Source organism: Tenebrio molitor, chromosome 7 (assembly GCF_963966145.1).
Source record: "Tenebrio molitor chromosome 7, icTenMoli1.1, whole genome shotgun sequence".
Classification (NCBI taxonomy): domain Eukaryota; kingdom Metazoa; phylum Arthropoda; class Insecta; order Coleoptera; family Tenebrionidae; genus Tenebrio; species Tenebrio molitor.
This window is the reverse complement of record NC_091052.1, coordinates 3,503,950-3,528,324: the sequence shown is the minus strand read 5'-3', so window position 1 is coordinate 3,528,324 and position 24,375 is coordinate 3,503,950. Positions and strand designations below refer to the sequence as shown.

At 38.9% G+C, this 24,375-nt stretch overlaps 1 protein-coding gene across 2 annotated transcripts in view; it reads right to left on the bottom strand.

The window, feature by feature from the left end:
* heca (headcase) overlaps nucleotides 1–24,375 on the bottom strand; it is a 70,491-nt gene that overhangs the window by 19,574 nt on the left and 26,542 nt on the right. The gene's annotated exons all lie outside the window — the stretch shown is intronic.

The following is a 24,375-nucleotide window of genomic DNA, read 5'->3' as shown; positions in this document are numbered from 1 at the left end:
TTGTTTTTGCTTTTGCGTTTCATTCTGAGTCTGAGTTGAAAGGGTTGAAAGTGAACAGAAGTGAAAGACTTCTTGTTGTCAATGTTATTATTTTTGCAATCTATTGATAAAAGTTTTTGGAATGTATAATTTTCGTAATTCCAGTTGGATACCTACCTAATTTTAATTTTTTGATATTTTAGTTTTGTACTTTAAACTGTGAATAAACATGTTTTTTATCAACTTACTAATTTAATATATTCAAATGACTATTTTCGCCCCAATTTTTAACACCATCGATGTTTCAAAATATCGATGTTTTTTGTTCGATGTTTCCTACCCATCGATGGTCGCTACCGATGTCAACACCGATATTGAACATCGATGTTTGTGTTCGATGTCCCATCTCTACTTGGGATGCTTATCAAAATGATAAGGCACCGGCGCCGGGGGTTAAACTCAGAACTAATTCGTATTTCGATATTTTTCAATTTAGTAAGCGAAGAACGAAAAAAGATGTAAAAATGTGTTCATGCATTACATATTCGTGTTCGTATTCAGCTTAAATCGAAGTTGCTGTTTGATAGAATTTTATTCTGAGAATGGGAAAATGCGAGCGACTAAATTTCTCTCAGACATTGCCGGCTGGCTGTAACGAAAATCTGTATAGTAGTATTCTATTTGTTAATCCCAAACAGAAAATTCAATGAAAGTTGACAATGACATTGACGCATAATTAATCTTCAGAGAGCATGTAAAAAGATGTAAATAAGGAAATGCACCAGTTGTGGTAACAAGTGGAACTAATAGATTCGTCTCTTGGAGCAAGCAACCGCCTGTTGAAAAACCTTGAACGCGAAGAAGCTAAATTGGAACAATAGAGTTGTTCGAAAAGGGTTTTAAAAAAGCCAAGAGTAGGTGAGGCGTGTGAGGCGGCTTACCTTTGTACGATAAGCAGTAAAAACAAAGTTGGGTGTGGATTTAACATTGCAGTGAAAATATACAAAGACGGATCTGAATGTGAGCGTGAAGTGCATAGAAAAAGGGCAAGTGACTTTCTTTTATTGTATCAAATGATGGGGCACGATTTTCCTGATAACCTTGCAGGATGAACAATGGAAGAAGCAATGGGCTCGTCTACTCCGCTGCAACATCAGTTCATTCGGAGTTATCAGATTATAAAATAGACGTGTTATTTGATGACGGCGAGACGAGCTTATTAGGAATCATATTACATTACATTTACCTGAGAGTGCTTCTACATTCGAGCAGCTCGCTTCAGCGAAGGTTTTTTCAGGAAAACGTTAAATTAATATTTGATCAAACAGACAGAGAAATACGTCGGATGTGAAATTCGGTACGAATTGTTTCTTCAACTTGCTAGCGTTCTGAAAGTCAGACGGGTAAATTAGTAATCGCTTCATGCCTTACTACTGATTATACTGCCAATCACCGTGCATAATCGGAGGATGTAATCTATTAATAAACTTGTTACGGGCTATGCATATTAAAACGTCTCCTAGTGTAAGAGATCGTTACCTCAACAGCTGCGATACAGTTCTTTGTCTAGAACAATGCCGCGGAATTTGATATCGAATCATTCTGAAAGCACCACACCGCTTCTTGTGACATTTAAAATCCGCAGGCAATCCTGCTTTATGGGAGAACAGACATCGGACAAAAATACCGTCGAATTCGAAGCGTGGGTTTACCAAAAAACACGATTTTGGCCGCAATTACCAGATTATTTATCTTCTGGTGAACATGCAGGTCAGTTTATTTTTCCCATTTCCTTTTTATACCACCTTCAAAAACTGCAGGAGAAAATTTACCTTTCGTGGCAAATTTAAATACACAGGTCCGTTTAATTCACAGCAAAATTTTGTAATTTGTCTTGGGACGCATTACGAAGATGGTATCGTAACAAATTACAAGACAAAACAAAAAACCCACAATCAGGTCGTTACCTCCCTCATCAAATACTCATTTTCCTGTACTCGCAACTTATCCAAGCATAAATTTTCGGATGCGCCATCACATTACGCTTCCACTAAAACATTTACCTTGCCAATAAGTTCTATTGAAGCGCTTGAAGAACACAAGCTTCGCTTTTAGTTTGGCTTGATACAATTTGGCTGTTATTATCTGCCTGTCTAACATCCCATCGTGGTTATGACGTAGTCGTACTTCAACAAAAATACCTGTCTGTGCTTCAGGTTCAACTCACAACGACGTACGTCTCTGGATAAATATACGCGAATGCGTTTCTAAATTATGCGTGAAGCTATGTATGTAGTTTGTATTTTGGCGTCGAGGCGCTCGCTATCTTGACACGGTCTGGCGGGTACAATGTGACGCCAGCGGCGTCAGCGTCGCCGCAAACCTGACCCGTCTTATCTCAGGTATTGTTGTTCTAAACGCCGGTTACGAGCGCTGTGCCAACAAACTCGATGTTTGCCAGAGCTAGAGCTGCGGATTTATATATTTAACCTGTGCGAACGGAACGAATGAAATTAAAATTTTGCTTGCAGATTCAGGAAACAAATCAAAGATAAAATTTGTTGTGTTCTAGTCATGCCTAAATAAATTTACAGTCAAGAGAAGAGTCCTTTGACTTATAAATACAGACCGTTAACCATTCAGTTTAACCTTAAATTTTGTGTTTGCGTCAGTATCATTATTCTGCATCCTGGGTTGTACCTATTTTTCATAAAAAAAGTTTTCATTTTTCGAAACTAAAATGATTTACTCAACTGAGCAAAAAGTATTTTATGATTATTTTCGGTCGTAAAGTAAACGATGAATGATCCCATTGAATGCAACATTGTTTGCAAAAATGTCAGTGCCATTTTCCACGAGGTCGGTGATTATAAATAATTTCGGAGCACATACTTCGATCGTACTGAGAAATTGTTTTGGCAAACTGGCGGCAAAACAGAATAGAAGGTAGCGGAAAGCCTACAGATCGTACTCCAGAAGTTATTGATGCAGTTGAGGAAATTGTAGAGAATGAACTAAAAACTTTCCTCCATCATTTATCTCTGCAAGTGAATCTTTCTGTAGAAACGTGCCGCACAATATTCAAAAAGGATTTACATTTATATCCTTACCGCACGATTCTGTTCCGGAACTGTTAGCTCCTAATCCGGTACAAAGTATTCAGTTTTGTGAATGGTTTTTAAACGCTGAATGATGATGGTGCAACACTAAACAAAACTGTTTTTACTGATGAAGCTTGGTTTCAGAAGACAGGATATGTGAATTCATAAAACATGTAACATTCGAGTGCGCGCTTGTACGTTGCGTCCTCTTTACAACCAAAGAAACTTGATGTATGGGTAGTCATTAGCGGTAGACTAATAGGACCAATTTTCTTTGAAGGTACTAATAATCCAAATCATTGTAAAACACGAAATTACGATGGTAATAATTTTAGATAACCTAACTGCAGCTCGGTATATCATTATGAGCTGTAAGGGGCATATCTTCAGCAAGATGGAACAACACCCAACACCTCATTGTGTCCAAGGTACTTTGAATGCAGCAAGACAATTTTTGATAATCAGCTCATCAATCGGGATACTGAAATTCCGTTGTCCCCACGTTAATGTGATTTAACCCCTTGTAATTTATATCTTGCTTTACTTAAAAAAACAAAATATAATACAGGGTCATTATAAATTATTGTCCCATCGCAGTTGGCGTTGAAAACCCACACAAATTTGGGATGTGCCGCTAGCTTCGCAACGTTAGACAAACTAGTAGACAAATTTAGACTACCGCCAGCAGCGCTACCTATCGGCGATGCTAGTCTTACTCATGTTATAAAGCTTGCCGCACAACTACGTCACCAACGCCTACTGCTATGAGACAATCATTTATAATGACCCCGTATAATTATGTACATATCATGAAGTGAAGAAGGTGGTAAATTAATTCTAATACCTTTCATAATAAAATACCAAACATTACTTCTTATTTCATTTCCTATTCTTAAAAGATTTAGCGGTTATATTCAACTTTGACATATTTTGACATTCAAAGTTTGTTACTTTTTAAAAATGCATACATATTTATAAAGCACATACGTCTACGATTCGCATTTTTTTCATAGCATTCTAGACTAGTTTTTCTTTAAGACATCTGTTACTTCTGTCTTAAATACCTTGGGATTTGTTCTTTTCTCGTAGAGTTGTATTTTCTTTGAAATCATGCATTACAATATGTAGTTATTTTTCTTTATCATCCATTCTTCAATACAAAATTTGGAATTAATTGAGTTGTTAATGTTTCGTGCCAAAGAAGAAAATAATTTTAATTTAACAAATTTCTGGCTTTTTACGGGTCACAGGTTGGTTAGGTACGGAAGTAAAAAAAATACTGTAATTTGAGAGACAAAAAGGAGAGGAGAAAGATGAATGAAATTAGATCCAGTAAAAAAATGAAAGTTTTAGATTTAATTTCTCTTGTAACATTATAGACAATGAAACACTGACAAAGCACAATAACAATGAAAGGGCAAAATGTATGTATAGACTCTTTTGTAACAAGTTGATTCTTATTAAAAGCATAACTACTGTTTAGTTAACGTAAATATCAAAATTATAAAAACATTTATAAACAAACATCTATTTTAAAAAAACGAGTTTGTTAAGTAAATGGAAGTGATCATTTCACTGTGATTAATTACAGGATGTAGATACTGAAGACTAGAGGTGAAAGAAAATAAAGTTGGACAGCAAAAACGATGCATGGCGTGATGGGAAGAAAAAAAGTACAAGAAACAATTTTTTATACAAGATTCATGATCTGGAATATCTAATCTGTGGATTTTACAACTCTTAAGGATGGACAATGTCAACAGTAGAACAAAAAAAGAAATAATTAGTACGCCGCCTTAATTATGTAGTTCTAATTAATTTCATAAAACTGAAGTTTCTCCATTAAAATTCTTCAAGGTTTGAATCTACTGGGGAAAAAAAATTCACTTGCTTTGGTGTCGCTTTTCGCAATATTAATTCAACGAATCTGTCAAACCACAACTGAGCGCTTACTCGACGAACCCTTACAAGAGAAACGTCCCAGCTTACAAGAAATTTGCAAGACTTTTGTTTGTTAATTTGAAGGTCGTGTTAAATTCGCAAATTGAATCTGGGACGTCCGGAACACGACGCATTCCTTCCTAGGTGCGCCCGTGCCGCCCCCGTGGTGCATGCCTCACTTCCTACTGGAAACCAGACATCCACAACTCCGTAAAAGCCGCTCCGCCGCCGCCGTATTGTTGGTTTGTTGGCGGGCACATTTCCGGAGGCAGACAACGCGCAAATTGAAAAGAACGTTCACGTTACATCAAAATGGTTACTTTTGCACGCGCGCGTGTATATCTTGTTACTTGGTAACGTTGGAAAAACTGTCGACACATAATAATGCTTGTTGCGCCCAACGCTGTATTGTTGTCTGCTTCGAGGAAGGATAGGTCGTGACGTTTGTATTCTCGCCGCCGCCGCCGCCGCTATTTGTAAATCAAATCGAACATCGACCGCCTCCGTTCAACATGTGAAGCCCGTTAATTGGAAACTGCCAAGGTACTAAATATGTGGAGGATAACTCTTGAACGTCGGTCGTTGGATCCCGCGCCCGGGGGCGGCGCAACTTCTCAAACTAATTACGAACTGATTGATACCTACCCACGTTCTGGGGTCGCCACTGCGAACTGCAACACAACTGAAGCAGTTACAGTTACCGACTGCTTCTTCCTTGCTTCACCTCTATTACAATAATTTACTCATCAATCACATTGTTTTTCGTCACTGTTTCTATTATAGATCTATTATTGTGTCTTGGGAATAGTTCGGCTCTTTGCTCCTTTTCTTTTTCGTTTTAATAGCTTCGGTGAAATACCGCCGGACAGTTATCTGATCGACTGTACACATATTGTATGCTGGAGTACAAAACCGAAACCGAAGATATGTAATGCACCAAGTTCATTCAACCACATTCTGATGATAGATAAGCAACAATTACAATGTCTGAAGTTTAAAAAAAAATCGGGAAACGTACAGCGCACATAACTGAATTAATGCGTGTTGGTAAACAACAAAAAAATTTAAAAATTCCATTTATCTTCTGTATCAACAATTGTTTACTGTACAGTGACTCATACTAATTATGTACTACCAAAGCGTGAAAATTTTTTACGCACCAACAAATTACGGTTTAGCACAAATGAGGTGGAAAATTTCAGGCTACGTTAACCGAACGCTCTCTAGATAGTCCCTTTGGTAATTAATGGAAAAGCCACTTTTTTTTACGAACCGGTAATTTATGTTGGCGGTTATTTGAGTCGATCACTATTGGAGTACAAAATTTATGAATGAAATGACATTTGTTCGGCTAATTAAGCGAACCGTATTAATGCATAAATTCCTGTTATTTAAACAAGTAAAGCATTATGAATGTTTCGGAATTCGTTATGCAATAAAAGCTAACCTACAGCCACTGCAACAACCTTTCACTTAACGCAGCAGTATACACGATGACGTCACAACATTTATCGTCGCTTCCAACCCTTCCGTTACGCTCCCGCTTGTAAAAGAACCTTTAGTTTTAAACGTCAAGTAGTTACGCTACAGACAGTGCTTGTATTATAATCTGACATTAATAATGGACGAGCACATTACGCTAAAGTGCCGTTAATAAGAATGATAATAATCTGAAATGACCGTGAGCGTTGATGTAAACAATTCACACATTTCCCTTTTGTAAATTTTATTTCAGTGTTTGTAAACAAATCGGTTCGTCGACTACGTGATGGAAGACACGTAACCGTCCCACGCGGCTCTCCAATTAATTGGATTAAAATTAATAAAAGTTCGTTTTTAAACGTGGCACGTAAAAATAGTTTGGGAGAATTTTTAGTTACGACAGTCGTGGCACAGATGCTTTCGGTAACGCTGCGGCTCCGATAGAGATATTAAAACCTTAATTACAATTTAATAGTCCCCAGATCTCTACGGCATTGCTCCAGGGAACGGAATTTAGAAGGCATATTTCATTACATTATACGCTCGAATAAATAGCAACTTTTCAGATAAGAGCTGCACTTTTTATTTGCTTCAACGAGGAAAAGCAAAGAAAAACGGACTTTACTGCTGCGAAAAGTTTATTTTATAGAGAGACGGCGTCTCTTAACTATGCAAGTTTTAAAAGATGTTTTCAAAAGAATGTTTATGTGGATTTATTTAATTATATCCCTGAGGATGGATGTTAATTACCACTCTATTAAATAAAAATTATGTGAGATATGGAAGTAGCTATGAACTCTAAAAATAAAACAAAATCTTCTCCAGTTTTATATTTACGTACAATCCAGTTTAGTTGTCTCAGAAAAATATCTTTGCTTCAATGCGTCGAGCGGAAACTCATCTACTGTCGCTTATTCCGGCGAGCTTTTGCATTTCCTGCCGCGATCCCCGTGTCTTAATTAAGTATATGTGTTACTAGCGGAGCTTTGTAGGTGTAAGGTTTCATTCCACCGCCTCCGCCGGCGGCATCAATCGGCAACATTAAATGAACACACGCTCCAGAGCGAAGGGTACTTATTTCACAGCAAAGACGGAACAAGACGCAATCCTTCAACAGTGGGCCGCAAAGTCGAACCAAGACCATTGTTTAAGAGTCGTGCTGATGGGTTGTTTGTGTACTGAGGGAAACCGCCGGGTGTAGAACATATCTCACTACAATGTAGCCAAATACATTGTAATGCCGACTCCGGTAAGTCTTGGGAACCAGTTGTGCATTCCTCTCACCGATAGATTTCGGTCGGAACTCCAGTTAAAAAAAACATTTGGTCGCTTGCTCTTGGGTGAATGGTACAAAACCATCTCAAAATTGTTCATGAATAAAATTTGGAACGCCTTACCGGAATAAAGTATTGTACTCTTGACGCGTACAGTCGATTGGGAGCAGTAACAGAAAAAGGGCCAATAGTCGTAGTCTGTTTGATATCGAATATAAGAATAAGAACCCAGCGAGCACTTTGGACTGGAAAAGTAATATGAGTAAAGTTTGAGTACATTTCTTTCTGGTTCCGTAATGAGGGTCCAACGTCTATATAAATAATAAAGACAGAAGGAATATTTTTCTTTTATGTTATCGAGAACGCACAGTCCGTGTCTGAAAATATAAAGGGTCGCGTTGTAAATTTTTTACGCGTAATATAATTCCCCAGAACATTGGTATTTTTAGCAAAAACACCTTAAACGCAAGCTTTTAGAGGTTCTGGGAGAGGGAGCTTCTTCGCTTTACGAGGTATCGAGGTGGCACTTGAGTTCGCAAACCCCGGTGGAGTAAACATAGTTATTCGTTCATTCCGGCGAAACCTCGACGATATGCAAATCTCGGCATGTAATTACCTGAGGGAGGATAATATAGACAGTTAACGTTAGAAATAACGTCGGGATCATGTTCAAACGTTACGTCACGACGTTCCTCAGTTAATTAGTGACGACACGCCAGATTCCTGTCCCTTTTTCCATCTCTAACAGGTGCGCCGGAGCAAAACGAGCAAATTGCGAATTCTAATCCTCAGTAAGGAGAGGCGCACCGGATCGGGAACATACTTAGGCAAATTATAAAACTTGTAAGCCCCATGGCAAACAGATCAGACAGGGGATAAACGTGAGGAGTAAGTCTTATTTATGCCTCAGATTTTGCCAAGTGGGCGACTAAACCCAACAATCAGACTGTGCAAAACTAAAAAGACCAACGAGTTTACCTAATGGGAATTTTGAATTCCGCATGCGAATATCTGAGGCAGGCAGATAAATAAATTCAAATCCAATCTCGCTCGCTCGGATGCCGCTTGTAGGTGCTTTAAATTGTAAAATGCTAAGATGTTAAGAGTAATCTGCTTCCAGATTGAAAGGGTGAAAAGGGGAAGTGGCCTGACTCGAGGGTGGAATCAGCGAGTTGCGATTATTTCGTGATTTAATTGGAGGCGAACGAAATTCGGGCCGGGGAAAAATGAAATAGAAAAACGATTCCGATTACGATCGAAACTATAAAACGAAAGCGGCGCATACTATATAAACTTGTTCTATTTCGATCATGGACTGTTTCAGATGGTAAGTAATTTAATAAACAATTTCGTTTTATGCGCGATATTACAGCTGAAACTGGAATACGACGATATCTCCGGTACTTTATCGAGTTTTTAGCAACCGAAGCTTTTGCATACAATAACCATCTTATACGTGAACGCAATTCGGGAGCTTTACGGTTCTTCTTTATGGATAATCGGAAGAGAAACGCCAGATGCACGGTTTTAATTACCTCGTAACGACAACTTACTCAATAATTACATTCACTGTAAAATACTTCCGCAGGATAATACTATCGTAAATGAGTCAAGTTTATACAACCAAAGAACTTCCACTACACCCAAGTCCGCACTGAATTAGTCCATGACGATATTTTCCCTAAAGCTCGCCGCCTGGCCAATATCAATCTACGTCACATCCAGGACCGTCAACCAACAAAACTGTCCGTCAGCTCCGACATCGGGACAATAATGAATAGATATTGCAACATCACGTGACACGTTTCTGGTCGTTCATTAAAATTCAGGTCCCTTAAGCCTACTTGATGACGCAACCCTTCCCTTTTGGGGAAGTCGTTTGCTGTTTTACTGCCTCCGTTTAATACGAGCGAGGTGATTTTTCGTGAATGGAGGCGCGGTCTTCTGGTTTAAACCCCATAACGACTCGGAAACGTTAATTTGCGAAAAACCGTTTACTCTAGTTATTATGCTTGTGCTTAAGTCGATTGTGTCGTCGACACAAAGGGGTTGGTAAACGCGACAGTACGATTCAAACGTGGAGATATATATCGTCTGGCAACACTTTCACGATCGTATTTACAAAGCGACAAATGAGCCGTAAAGCTCCCAAGTTAATAAGGTGGCAGTTGAAAGATCGTCAAACTGGAAGATTGACGCTGCTGCAAAAAGGTACCTAATTGGTAGTCGTAAGGACCGAATCTCGGTCATTTGCATAGCGGCTGTGAGTCGCACGACGGAACGTTTTTATGAGAAGCTGTGTTAATGAGATGACCCCCTCTTAGCAGGACGTGGTCTCCAAATCGACTGCTGAAATAAGATTTTACGGTCGCATCTTTACGAGCGTTACGTGGCCTCGTCATTATTAAAATGCGAAAATTTTTGAGCAACACAAAATCTCAAATTGATGCAAAAACATAACTGTACGCCTGTCTAGACTCTGCACATGAGGATTTTGGATGCCAATAGTGAAGTTCACATTTAATGACGGCGATAAAGACACGGGGGGGGCACGAAGATAGGAGATAATCCATCCAGGAGAGCGAAGTGTTGTCTGTATTGCACACTTCTGTAATAAAATTGACATTTTATTGCCGCACCAAACAATGGTGCCGCACTCCCATCGTTGCTTGTTTAAGAACTTTAGTGTTGTATTTTTATCGACTCATTTTAAGCAAAGACAACTTTTCTAATTGAAACATACTGAAGTGAGTACATTTTAATTCCAGAAGTCTTAGAAGTGGGGCGAATTTACTCTTCTCATCATCACATGTGAGAAACGTCGACAGTCGATTCACTGCGTCGGGCATAATCAAATTATAATTAAAATTGAAATGTTGATGATGTTTTGATTCTGAAGTGTCAATTATCCCGGGACTTGATCGATTAACAACTTGATTTGTATACATTTCTCGCCAACGGCGACATGGCAAAGATCCAACGATCAACAGCAAGTTTTCACAATTTTTTTTTTCACTCTTTGGTCCCATCAAGTATCTACTAAAAAACAATGCATCAATATGTGGTGTACAACAAACAAGCTGAATCGAAAAAACTCGTTAGTCATGCATACCGTAGTCCACGTTAACGTGCCATAGTAGGTACTAAAAAAATTCACGGACATTACAAATATGTAGAATCGAGACACGTAATCGATTGTAATAGATTCAAGAAAGGTGTTTTGGCTGTTGCTTTATGTTTACTCGATCTCGGTTAAGTAAGCGGTCATTGACTGGATATTTATAGTCGTCGATTGGGCAAGGCAAAAATTAGAATAGTGTTGTTTGTTATTCGAGTGCACAGAGCGCCTCGGGAAAAGCAGGTGAATAATTCAGGCAGGTAACACATGTGACATACTGGCAGATCTTATCCGTAAAATCGTTCCTGCTAATTGAATGATTTTATTCATCACCCTGGGTGCCCCTGGAAGGGGTCGTCACCGCTAGACCACTAAAACAACACAGATGGGACCGTTCCCCACAAAAACGAACGACAAATATGTAATTGCGTTCATCATAATAACGAGCCTGATCCACATGATAACAACTTGTATCTAACGGAATACACATGGTGTATTAATTTCTTGTTGCGTATTTCCTTTAATGGGCAAGGCTCGGAAATGTCAATATTTACATATTAATTAACACCCTTGAGTTGGAAAAATGAATCCAGACCGCCTCAACTTAACGGTCATTCGGTTCTTTCTGAAATCAGGAGGTGGCGAGCAGCTGCGACTATAACGAACGAAAATCAAATTCGTTAGTGTTTCCTTGAACTTGCTGTCAAGTTCAGTTTGTTTCTTTTCTCCCAAGATATGCCATAAATTGAACGTTAAAAGTGGAATCTCTTCCGTTATGTGTTCTGACAAGAATCATGATCTGATTATTGGTTAGTTGTCTTGATTCGTGTGGAATGAGAAGTTACAATTCCAATTTTCTAGCTTATCGTCTGGATGTTCGTAAAAATGAAAATTCCAGGGTATCATGCAAAGCAAATGCATCCGTTCGGGGACTCATTTATCCCGAGTTCTTGTCTGCCGAAGACGAGATCAAACTAAACTTGGGGAATTTTTGAAAAATGTCGCGTCCTTTCAACTTTGTTTCAATAAAAGTTTAAATCCGTAACTTGCATCCGGCCATCAACAAGGTAAACAATTCGCCGCGAGCGACTCCACGATCGTAAAGAATCACGTTCCGGCAAGTTTTTGAGTCCGCTTCCATATTAAACGACATCTAAGAAAATAGTTTTCCCTTTGAAACGGATTGGACCGTTACAAGATACACCAAGAGACAAAAACCGATACGTTGGGGAAAAAAAGCGGCCGTCTCTCGACGAGGAACAAGAGTTTCTACTCGGAGACTGAATGGAAGAAGCGTTGCATTACACACGTCATGAAGAACGAATAAAATTGCTAGAATATTCATTTAATTTACCCCGCAGGAACCTACCCCAGCGCAAGAAACGTCGAGATTTACGCCGAGGAAAGTTGACGTTAAGTGTCGCAGTCAAGTAATGAGGAGAGCGTCTTGCCTACATTTCGGATCATGGTTTTCATTAAAATAAATTAGGAGACTGCGACCGGGACGCCTATAAAAAATGTTTTAACGATTCAACGTCACATTATGGCGACGAAACGCCATTATAAATATTTAGGAGAAGCTCTGTGAATGGGTCGGTCAATAGCCTTCCGATTGCTTGCAACACATACAGCTGTCCACTAAACATGTCTGTGCAACTCGACTGCAAGACTAAATCACTCGATATGATCGAACACGCTCAATTACCTCATTTATTTATTGTACGTTACCTGGGAACGGCGCTTAAGCGTTATTACCCGCTACAAGAACAATTTTAGAAGTTTCAAGAAGTGGACGAGATGAACTCGTTTCCATCTGCGTCTAATGAAAACCGTTAGTCTTCGGCGAGGGCTCCATTTTTATCTGGAATTAGCACATTACAAACTGAAGACACATTGTTGCACTTATGCATCGCAACGTGGGTCAAAGAACGGCTGGACACTCTTCAGGCTTCATCCATCAAAACGGCAATCAAGAAGAGAGTTGCTAAAATTGGTCCACGATTGAGATATTGACAATAAAAGCAGCAGAAATGAAATAATATTCTCTGTTGCGTTTAAAAGCAAACAAATTCTGGCCAACAAAGAATTATGTGTGGGTAAATACTGGGGCAAAAAAGTGTTGGAAGACTTAATCTCGTATTTGGTAATTAGAGCGTTGAAAATTCGTGTTAATTCCTTTCGTGGAAGTTTATGCGGTCCATTAGAAGTGCTAATCGAAGATTTCGACTGTTCATTACCGAACCCGGAAGCAAATACTGCACTGGCCTCTCAAACACACACCTACAGGTGGTCCCAAAAGAATGCCAATCAGACCGACCCACTTCTTTCACTTGAGGTATCACTTTTGGAGCGGCCGCCGATGGGCCAATTATTTTCGAAACGCAATTAGCAGTTTCTCCCTGTAGGTGAACAACCGATCGATCATAACAACGAGAACCACCCACCCGTGTGGCAATAAATCACCAAACCGAAAAACCGGCGGACAAATGAACACAACGTAGGTGGCCACACACGTGAAGCGCGCACGTGAAACTTCCAGTACGTTCGGGGGGACCCTTACCTGCAACGAAACAGAAATAACGCCACTGTTTAAACAGGAAAAATGTGGGTCGCAATAGTGTAAACAAATTTCGTGTGCAACTCACGACATGAATATTCAATTTGGCCGAGCGGAAGTTTCGGACCGATAAGTTGCATAAGGTCATGACGACACGAGCTGTTAGCGCCGTATTCCGGTATGCAGCTGGTGCCATTGCAATTAATTTTGGGATGGTACCAGCAGCAGGTGCTGGCTCGGGGGGAGCAGTTAGGCCGTTTTTCGGCACCTGTCCCCTGGCTCGCGAACGGGTGCATTTTTTGCGCAAGATCGACAAATTACAATCGAGTTACGATAGGGATCGCTTGGCATAAAAATGTATCATTACTGTCCAAATGCTGCGCAATAACGTTTCCAGAATTGTGGTGTTTCCGGTTTGTTTTTCGAGTTGACTCATAGACAATGTAGCAACACGTAAGGCGGCAGTATCTCCTCTAATTATCTGCAACATTCAAAATATGCCGCGGCGTTGGGCAACACTCCAAAATAAGCAAATGCTGTGAGCCGACTGCAATATCTGCTTTAGGGCCTCAACGTGACGCAATCGCACTATCTGTCTGAGCAATCAAAATTATCCTGCTCAGAGCAAATGACCTGGAAGCTGAATCGTAATATTGCGCCAGAGAAACCACGGCGATACAATCCATAAAAGACCATTTAGCGTGTTTATCGAGAGGCCCGAAGAGGTCGCCTCCGTTCTAATACATGCGTTCACTTAACGGCGCTGCAACTTCAAAGTTTGTTAATAACGACGGGGACGACTGTTAGTTTAGCTCTAAATAAGCAAACTTGAGGGGTTAGTTTATGCTCAGGTGCAAACAACTCGCTCGGGAAGAGCACATCTCGAATAAACGGTTTCACGTTGAAGGCTGGAAAAACCAACCCTCACCGTCGTCAATGTTTATGCAACGATCTTTTCGGGTTGATTTTTTATTTGTCTTGAAAAAGTGCATCCGTCTGGTAGTACAGTCTCTTGCGACCAGTGACGTCATAAAGAAAATGATAGATGATACTGAATCGTCTTGAGTAAGATATTAGCCTTATGTCGAGATCCGGTTACATTGTCGTCCCGCAAAGAAAAAACTACGAGTGTTTTTGAAACTTTAGAACCCTTCTCTTTTAATTACATCAACAATACATGCTTGTTAACGAGCTTTTCCTCAGTAAAATCCGAGCATTACGGATACGTACGTACTTGAGGCCTCCTTGATGTGCAATAAAAATGGAAGCATTTTCCACTTTGGAGGATTTTAATTGCACAAACTTCACAAAACACAGTTTTTGTGAAAACGCAATAACAAGCCTTGAATTAGTGCAGTTCCTAATTATTCTCTTCTCCTCTTTTTTAAAAACTTGTCGAACAAAGGTCTCAGTTTCGGGAAGCTCATCTTGCAAAATTTGTCAACGCGGTCAAGTCCCCGGAAATTAAATAAAAAGCTTTCGTCATGTTATTAAATAGAAGCACATCATTTCAGAAATTTACGTGGCCAATAACTGGGGTATACAGCAGACGCTCATAATCATAACAGCGCAGGTTGCGATAATGCGCCTTGCTGCAGAGTGAACCCGACGGAATTACCTTCTCTTGTTCTACGGAAAATAGCTTTTCTTGAAAATATTCGTGCAATCGAGTCGATCTTGCTTGGAAAATTGATTAAAACCAGTGTTCTCGTTCGCTGCCCAGCCTGAATGTTTTCATTAATAGAGCCTTTATACCATTTGTGTCAAGTTCATTAACATTTCGATTACTGTACCGATCACTTCAAAACGTTTTTAATGAATGTTGATAATAATACCGATAGCTATATCCTGTATAGTTTTTATCGCCGACTAGTTTGGCTTAATTAATCATTTTTGCTGCCTAATATAGTCTTATCGACGCTCCATCTTGTGCAACAATGGCGATGCGCAAGATGAAGCTGCCCCACTTTTGGCCCCTCGAACAAGTGACTAGGAATATTTGTGATTTTTTGTTAAGTTGGCAACGCATTTCAAATTTGATGTTGGCACCCCCGATGTTCACAATATCAAACCAAAAGTCAAATAAATCAAAGTTGTCATTATCACCCTCCATTTTGTAAAATGGTTTTTACTACTCAGCGCAATACCATGAACAATTTGCAGGAATTGCAAACGTGGGACCTGAAATGTTGGTTAATGTTTTATTAACTTCAAAAATGAATCAAGGCATGTTGACAGTGACGAGGCTTACCAATTGCTCATGGATGCCAACCCATTAAATTTGTTTCAATCATTTATAGTCACTTGGTTTGTACAAGAGAGTAGGAAAAAATGTAAATGACAGCGGAAAAATCTAAATTTCGAAACTGTTGTCACTCTATTAAACAAGTCCTCATTAATGAATTGATCTCTTCCAGAATTTCGGTCACAGTTGACCTACCGTAGCGGGACGTTGCCACGTAATTATATTATAACGAATGTCAATTGGTTAATCTAGTTAACATGACAATCACGGCTTTATACAAAATAACCAGTCGTAAACACGGTTCTGCTTTTATAATATCAGCAGATAACCCACTTGGTCGAATCGGAATACAAACTAATGGGAAAATTGGCTTCCGTTTCATTATTTTGTTAGCAGACAACTTTCCTACAGCTAATGCAGTAATTTAGAAGGTTCGCGTATGTAAATGGGCGTCTAATGCATTAGGATGGCTGCGCTGCATTCTCGAACCATTATTATAATGGGGAATTCCACAGATGAATTGTTCCAAACTAACATCAAACGCCAATTCGAACTGCACCCGGTTTAACAGGATGAAAACGGGGAGCTTTCCTAACCACACCAACTCCGGCATAATTAAAAGAATCCATCCGCTGACGCATAGACAGTTTAGTCCCAGTTTTCGAGTTAAAAATAACTCGACCACCCTCGAGAGAGGAAGATATAATCCCCGAATGAGGAACTATTTTCGGGTGAAAATAGGAGAGCGGTGGCGCTGCTGGCTGTTCCATCACGAGACCAACGTAACGCAGGGCGCAATGTGGAGCATTGTGTCGGTGGTTAGGGTTGCAGGATGCTAGGGGAGACCTGCGAATCAATAACTCGGTTTCCCTGTGCGTCACCCTGCTCGTTTCTCGGGTTCCGATGTGGAGTATGCACGAGCCCTGGTGACTCATTGCGACAATCGCACGATATTAAATACTCATGAGGAAATTGAAGAAAACTACCGTGACTCTCGGATAAAACCGCTGAATAACCTTGAGTTAGGGGATGAAGCAGGAAGGACCGCTTGGGGTTGACCCATTTTGCAATACAAAATGTACAAATGACGATGACGGGATTTAAAAAAGTATACGAAAAGCAATAAGCGCAGATTTAGTTCGGAAATGTAAATCATTATCATATTTGTATCTTACAAATTCACTTCGAGTCAAGTAAAATAGATACACACTTTCTAAAATTCGAGTTCAAGTAAGGCCAAAAAGATTATGCAACATACATATTATGCAAAAATTCAATTTTGTTTATCCGGAATTTATTAAAATTAAAAACTGAAAAAGGAAATAGTATCTGTAAAATTAGTTACTGCGGAACTACATATTTAAAATATTTCAACATACGTATTACTTACTATAATTATTCATTCTTTTTTTACTATTCTTTGCTCTTGAACAGAAGCAAGTTCAGTTGTAAAATAATCTTTCATAACGTAAATATGTACTTGGAACAGCACTTACTTATAAAATAATTTTTACAACACTTTATTGTACTTTGGATAGTTCTATTAATGTTGTTGATTAAGACACGATTTATGATTACGAGAGGATTATTAATATGCCTTATTGAAAAGATGATGGGCGGTTACAAGATACTAGTGATAAAAATCAACCTACAATAAGCTACATAAAATTCTATTAAAATCTGTTTGGACTTTTTAATATTCTTGGCGTTTTTGCACGTTAATAAATATTTATGGCGAGTTTAAAATTATAATTTGTCCGAGAACTCAAATAACCACCAAGTCGTAAATGTTTACATGTTTAATTATATGTATTTGAATTCAATAAATATTGAATTTCGTGGCTGTAAACAGCAACGGTTTATGCAAAAGTGAAAATATTTCTTATTTTGTCGTTTTTGATTTGTAGGTGTGTGCTAATAAATTTATGGCATTTAGAAATAAACTAAAAAGATATTATACATACTTACATAATGGCTAAAAATAGGTGCTTTCATTATTAATAGATGGTATCGGAATTGTTATAAAAAAACTTCACCGAAATATGTAAATTAAATTATTTATGTTTCACGTATCATTGTCGCCATCAATCTTTTATTTTAATAAAGAAAATTACTTTGCCAAAGTGCAAATCATCGTCATGCGATCACTAGGAGTAACAACCTTCAAAAACTGTATGGCGGATAACACTGACAAAAATTCTTAGATGATAAAAGATTACTTAATAGATCATACTACATAATACGAGTTTGTTAATTATAGTTTTCTTGGTCCACAAACCACCTTCATTCGCTGTTGATTAGCATTCATATTTCTGTATTCATTTTGATAATTTTCTTATACCCAATTGATTATTAATTATCAGAAAAACGCCTTCATATGAAACATTCCAAGTCTCTGATATTCGTTTTATAACAATTCATCAATCTTCCAAAATCCTATCATGGACAACATCGACGTCTTCTGTTGTTGACGCAGAAATCGGTCTTCCAGCTGTCTCTTCCTATTTAATTTTTTTCATCTCCCTTAAACGTCACAACCCCAGTTTTTTATAATGCACCAGAAGAACCTCGATCTGCTAATGTTGTCAAGTTGTCAACATATAATCAAAAATGTATAATTCAAAAACGTCCGAACCTTTTATTGTCAAACTTTGCACATGCACTTATCAATATTCATACTTAATTGCCATGGCAACTCTTATTTCTTATAAATAAATGATCAAGGCCAACTATTTATCAATAACTTCTCCGGAGCTGTTCCAATACCTGCACGAGTGAGCTTTGAACCCTAAATTAAAATTAATATGATTTTTTTGTACATTAAGCTATTGGGTTCCAGACTTCGTTACATTATGCGGCTTCACCCTCATGTTTCACAATTCCACGTTCATACATTGTATTGTTTGATAAATATTTAGGTTTCGGCGTGTAGGTTTTTCTCGTCTGACGTAATTCCGAAATGAAAAATAAATTTTCGTAGCCGAACAGATCCTTCGACGGTTGATGTTGCAATTTAATGTAATCATTCCCGATCAATGGTAGTTATTTATGGCTTTTACAAATGAAACGGTCAATTTATTTTTAATGAAATAATTATCTTTCAAGTTCTGGGGGCCCTGCCGAAAGAAAAATTGCCGTAATTATCCAAGCACATCATCAATTCAATCAACGTCGTCATTACCCGTTTTTTATTCAACCGTCTGTTCGTTACACATTATTTGCGGCCTATTCCGGGCAATTCTCCTCCGGAATTAATTTCCAGTGAATATTTGCATTCGTTTTTATCCTTATACATATGTTTCCCCACGCTTTTTGCATAAAGAAGTCATAAACATGGTGCAGCCAGACCTCGCTGCGGAAGACGGTTTTGTCATGCTCTGATTGTCTTGCGGCGAGGAAGGCCTCGTAAATTCGTGCAGAGCCGGTGCCTCTTTTTTCACGTCTCGACGCCGCCATTGTCTAATCGAACGAATTTCTTCTTATCACGCGTTAATTCCTTCTATAAATTTTAATGTTAATTAATGTTGACTAATTAAAGGTATAAAGAGAAAATAATTTTGCGCCGTAATTAAAATCCAACGTAAAAGTTTTAATGAAACATCAAGTTTGGCGGATTTCAAAGAGAACTTGGCACAAACTCGCTACACAAGAAAAAAACTATGCATTATAAGCTTCATTCACAGATAAACATTGCTTCACAAGCGCTTTCATTCCTACTAAAAGAAGGGAGCTGAGAAAAAAAACCTTCAGCTTTTCGCGATTTTAAATGTCGAAGACTAATGGCCGAAATGGATGGCGTTAATGCAAAGACTCTGGGTACGATAATTCAGTAAAATCCCAACAGAAAAGCGCTAATAATTCATTAAAAGGTGCGTCACTAGAGGATGTCCTCACGTCTCGCCAGGATCCTCCTATCTAGGATAATTAATGTTCTTAATAATTTAAGAATTCAAGACATAATAGCCGGCAGTAACTTAACAACGGAGAGAATGCAGCCATAATTCCGACTCTTAATTTAAATATCAAGCAACGTGTTTGGACACTTAATTGCTTTAAAACCAGACATAATTTGTAATAATTTGGCAAATAAATCGTCGGGGGACATCACCACCTCCTTGTGCAGGGTTGTAACGGGATAAAAACGTTAAGCCGGTTCGGATAAGAAGGTCATTCGAGAGCTGGTGCACGTCCCGTTCGTGGCTCATTCAGAAACCCTCGTAAATTGCGGTAATAAGCAGCGGCGTTAAGCCTACTCTGCATCTGTTTTATATCGCTGTGTAAGCTGTATAATCGGCTATGTAAATGAGCTCCAGACGCCCGATTGAGCGCAGGATATTCCAGAGACCACCAGGATTACCAGATAAGGATGTTCGACGCTACCTCCCGTCTGCATTCTTATTGCAACAGCCGGAAAACGATTGCCTCGTTTCACTTTTTCGCACAATAATTTCCTCCCGAATTTACCGGATCACGAAAGGGTTAAATGTCGTTTAGTCCGCCCCGAATCCAGGGGAGAAGACGAAACTAATTTACTTCCCGATATTTCAGCCGTTGGCGAATCCGCACCAAATTCTCGATAAATTGAATGTTAAAATCGAATTGGGTCAAATTAGAGGCAATTTCCAATTGCCACGAGAAATTTCGCCAATTACGCCGATTAATCCGTCTGGCCATCATCTTTCGGACAACATTCGTCGCCAAACAACAAACAAACGCCGCAAGCCAGCAATATTCTAAACTGACAACTTCATTCAACTTCGCCATTACATTTCTGGATAATTAAACTGTGGGGGCCGTTACGATGCATCGGCGAGGCCAGAAACTCTTGATTTAATTGCGCACAATATCGAAGAGCGTCCTCCTCTGTTATTCGCATAAAGATAATATTTGAGACGGCATTCGGGTCTGCAATAAGCAATATTCCCCAAGGAACGGATGCCGATATTAGTAATCATCGATAGGAAATGAGATCTGGAAGAGACGTCGCTGCGCCTTTTCAGTTTTCTATTAAAACATAAAAGCTCGTCGGGACGCCTTTTATCCGACAAATAAATGCAAAAATGGAAGATTACGACCAATTGTAAGTTAAATTCGCGACAGGTAATCCGGCAGTTTTCGTGGTCGCGATGAAAAAAACAGATTAAAAGTGAAGTTTGAGCAAGCCCGTTTAGCATTTTCTCGATTATCCTTGTCAGAAAAGGTGTCTCAGCTTAGAAAGAAATTCGCCACTAAGAGGATTGAATTGGGAACAATTGCTGTGGCCTTCGCTGTGGATAAAATTTTCAATGCGTTTGAAGAGCTTTAATGACAATAGCAGTAACTTAGTCATGTATGTAATCTGTTTATTTGCAAAATAATAATGTCGTTATTTATGCCAATTAACTGTTAAAAGTGACTTAATAATGGGCGACCTTGCTAATCTAGAATGCTATTTTTAACTTTTATTTACCATAATGTTGTTAAAAACAACGATAAAAATTAATTTATTCGCGGTGTTATGCTCACTCCCACCTATCGAACTTGGAATTTTGCTACGATATTCGCCAAAAATGTAATTACTTTTCTTTCCAGCGACTGAAAAACAACCTGAAATAATCTGGAAATGGCATCAGAAACCGGGAAATAAGTAATAATTTCCCGATTTATAGACAGATAAAATAACTCTGCCTTCGCTGAAATCAATTCAACATAAATTGAGGAAGTTTTTGTTTGATAGAATCAACTTGCAAAAGTGGCTCATGATTCGATTAGCGGCACAAAAATACTCTTATCAGCTCCGAAATAGGAAAGGTCGATGATCAGATCTGCGAAAAAGAATCGCGACTCCTTAAATCAATTCATTATCTCCCATTGAAAGTTTAATCGATGAATGAAAGCGAGCGCATTTCACGACCATTCATTTGCAACGACAAACTTTAATGTATTGCTATCGAAAAATCTCGAGACGCAATTTACCTTGTGGATGGAAAAAGAACCATGTTAACGATGTTATCGCGAACACATACATGTTTCGTACAAATTCAGGCTACAAATTTCTATTTTTCTGGAAATAACTTCGACTGTAACAACTGCAATAACTCTTGCCCAAGCTCTGCAACATTCCAACTGTTATCTGGCTCGGGTTTAGAATTTTTTTATGATTCTGAAAATCAAAAATTTTTAGCGAGTTACAAACTCGTCTGGCAATTTGTTCCCCAACTAGGTATTTCTTTACAACTGTTAAGTGACGGCTTTAATTTATTGAAATAACCCGACTCCGGTTCCGAGTAAGAGCATTAAATTCATAAAAATGGAAATGAAAACTCCTTAAGCGCTTTTTGTGGTTTCCGGTTATTAATAGGGATTTTAGTTGGTTTTTATTGGTATCTAAATTTATGTGATTCTTCTCCAAAACAACACAACATCCAATAAATTTTGATTTATCTCCCCAAGCACGCGGCAGTCTCACCAATTAGTCAATTTTTTCTCACCACCCAGTATACATAAATTACAACACCAATTAGTGCTTTAGTATTTTTTTTCTGTGAGCGGCGTCATGCACACAACACCCGCAAAAAGTGCACTGGACACATTTACCCCATTGCACGAGACCGGTCCTAATAAATTCCCCAGCAAAATTAGCAAAATTTCGCCGTTACGAACCGAAGTAGCAGTCATTTGCATATGAGACGTATAAATTAATTACAAACAATGTAACGTGGGGGCACACCTTCGGCTTCGAGATGAGAGAGCATGTTTAAATCATAAATAAAAAGACAACAACACAGACGCGGTATTGTCATCCAAAACGCATTGGGATCAACATGTATATTTATGCGGTGAAATACGTGACAAGCTCGCGTGTAGGTTACATTGCCTTTTAAGGCAACCAGAACCCAGACTAAACTTCGATTTTATTGCGATCATACTTCATTAATTAGTCCGCAACTGCGGTCATTGATGGGTCACGGCCAGGATTATGCAACCAGAAATGTGGGTCCATGTACTTCGACAAACTGGTTGCGGTCCAAAAAGAAAACAGAATTATGACGGTACTGATGTCAGCTTCGGTAAAAACAAAACTGTGATGAAATGTAGTGTGGTGATTGTTGAAGAAGATTAGGTTTAACAATCTGATGCGGACCTTTTGATCACCCACAATTAAACGCGTCCCCCCGGTTCTTTCAAAGCAAACTCAAACAGAATAAATTAACAAACCAGAATCGGACACCCTCGATGACACACCATTGTCAGTCGAAATTACGGTGCATTACAAAGCTTGCTAACGTATTAAAAGAATTATTAATTGACGAGCTTCTCCCTAAAAGAATCCGTAATTGCGTCCCCGATTCCCGTTCAATAATTCAATATGATAATGACACGGCACACAACAATAACGAGCACTTTATTATACCATCGTCGAAGCAGGAAGGCGTGACGACGTCTCGGCCAAAATTATTTGTCAATTAAATCCACTCGAGAAGAATTTATTCAGCATCGAATCTCGCTGCCATTGTCCCGACAAAAAATTATGTGCCCGCGACACTGGAAACTCCCCTTGCTTTCGCGATTTAAGGGAAACATTACGGACCGAAAACAATAATAAAATGCGCAAAAACGAGGGGCAGAAGAGACGGAGATGATTTAGTAAGTGCGTCTCGAATTTTCACGCTGCGGGTCAAGGAATGTCCCGACGATAAATCGGTGTTTGACCATACACAGGTTTTATTAAAGGCATTTATCACCGACCGATGCAAATTGTGTGCTTTGATGGAAATGGAGAGTTTTCCGATAAAAACGGTAAATATTCGCGGCTTTCCCACCGCCAAATTGAAAATAAATCGTCGGAGTGCCGTGTTTACGGCGTTTATGGCCTCCTCTGGTACGCATTGTGCCCAATAAAATCCGAAATTGATCTATGGACGGATCGAGACAAAACTATGGCTGCAACAGACACAAATGTACAAAAAGGGAATAATAGATTTGACGGCAAAAAGTGGAAGTGGGGAAGTTCTAGACTAGTAAACCGCTGTCAATTCTCATCGTTAATTGGAAATGGCGCATTCAGGTAAGTAAACTCTAATCGAGTGTTTACAATAAGGTTTTACCTTGTTTATGACTATCGTTCAATATTTAACGTCGGGGCACGGTGGGATTTATTGAACTGTATGGAGTATCATTTCCAGGAAGATTTCGACTGTGGAAATATGTGTGTATTTCTGGCTGATGCATAGTTAATAAGATTTTTTCATTTCATTTCCATACGGCATAATGTGCACATTTGAAGGAGACAGGATTGCACCGGCATTGTGTTTTGTTTTTTGCATTAAAATCCATTCGGAAGTATTTGTATCGGTTTTAATACGAAGCCCGGGTTAGTGCTCGTATTTACCGATGGTACAACGGCGATAGCGCCTATAAAAATATTGCAGTTCCAACTACTCAGAAAATTACTTTTCCGTTGTATCCAATCTTAAATCGTCGTCCAAAAGCTGCGACAAAGCGCGCTCCGGTCGTGCCGTCTTCCTCTGCGGCGAATTTAATACGACATCATGAATCTGCCGCTGTTTTCTCCAAGTAATTAGCAATTATGTTAGCGAGACGATGTACGAAAACGAAAAACGACAAAGGCGACGCTTGAAATTACACAGACCGCAGAGAAAACGGAAAAAAAGGCGCAGCAACAGATAATACATACG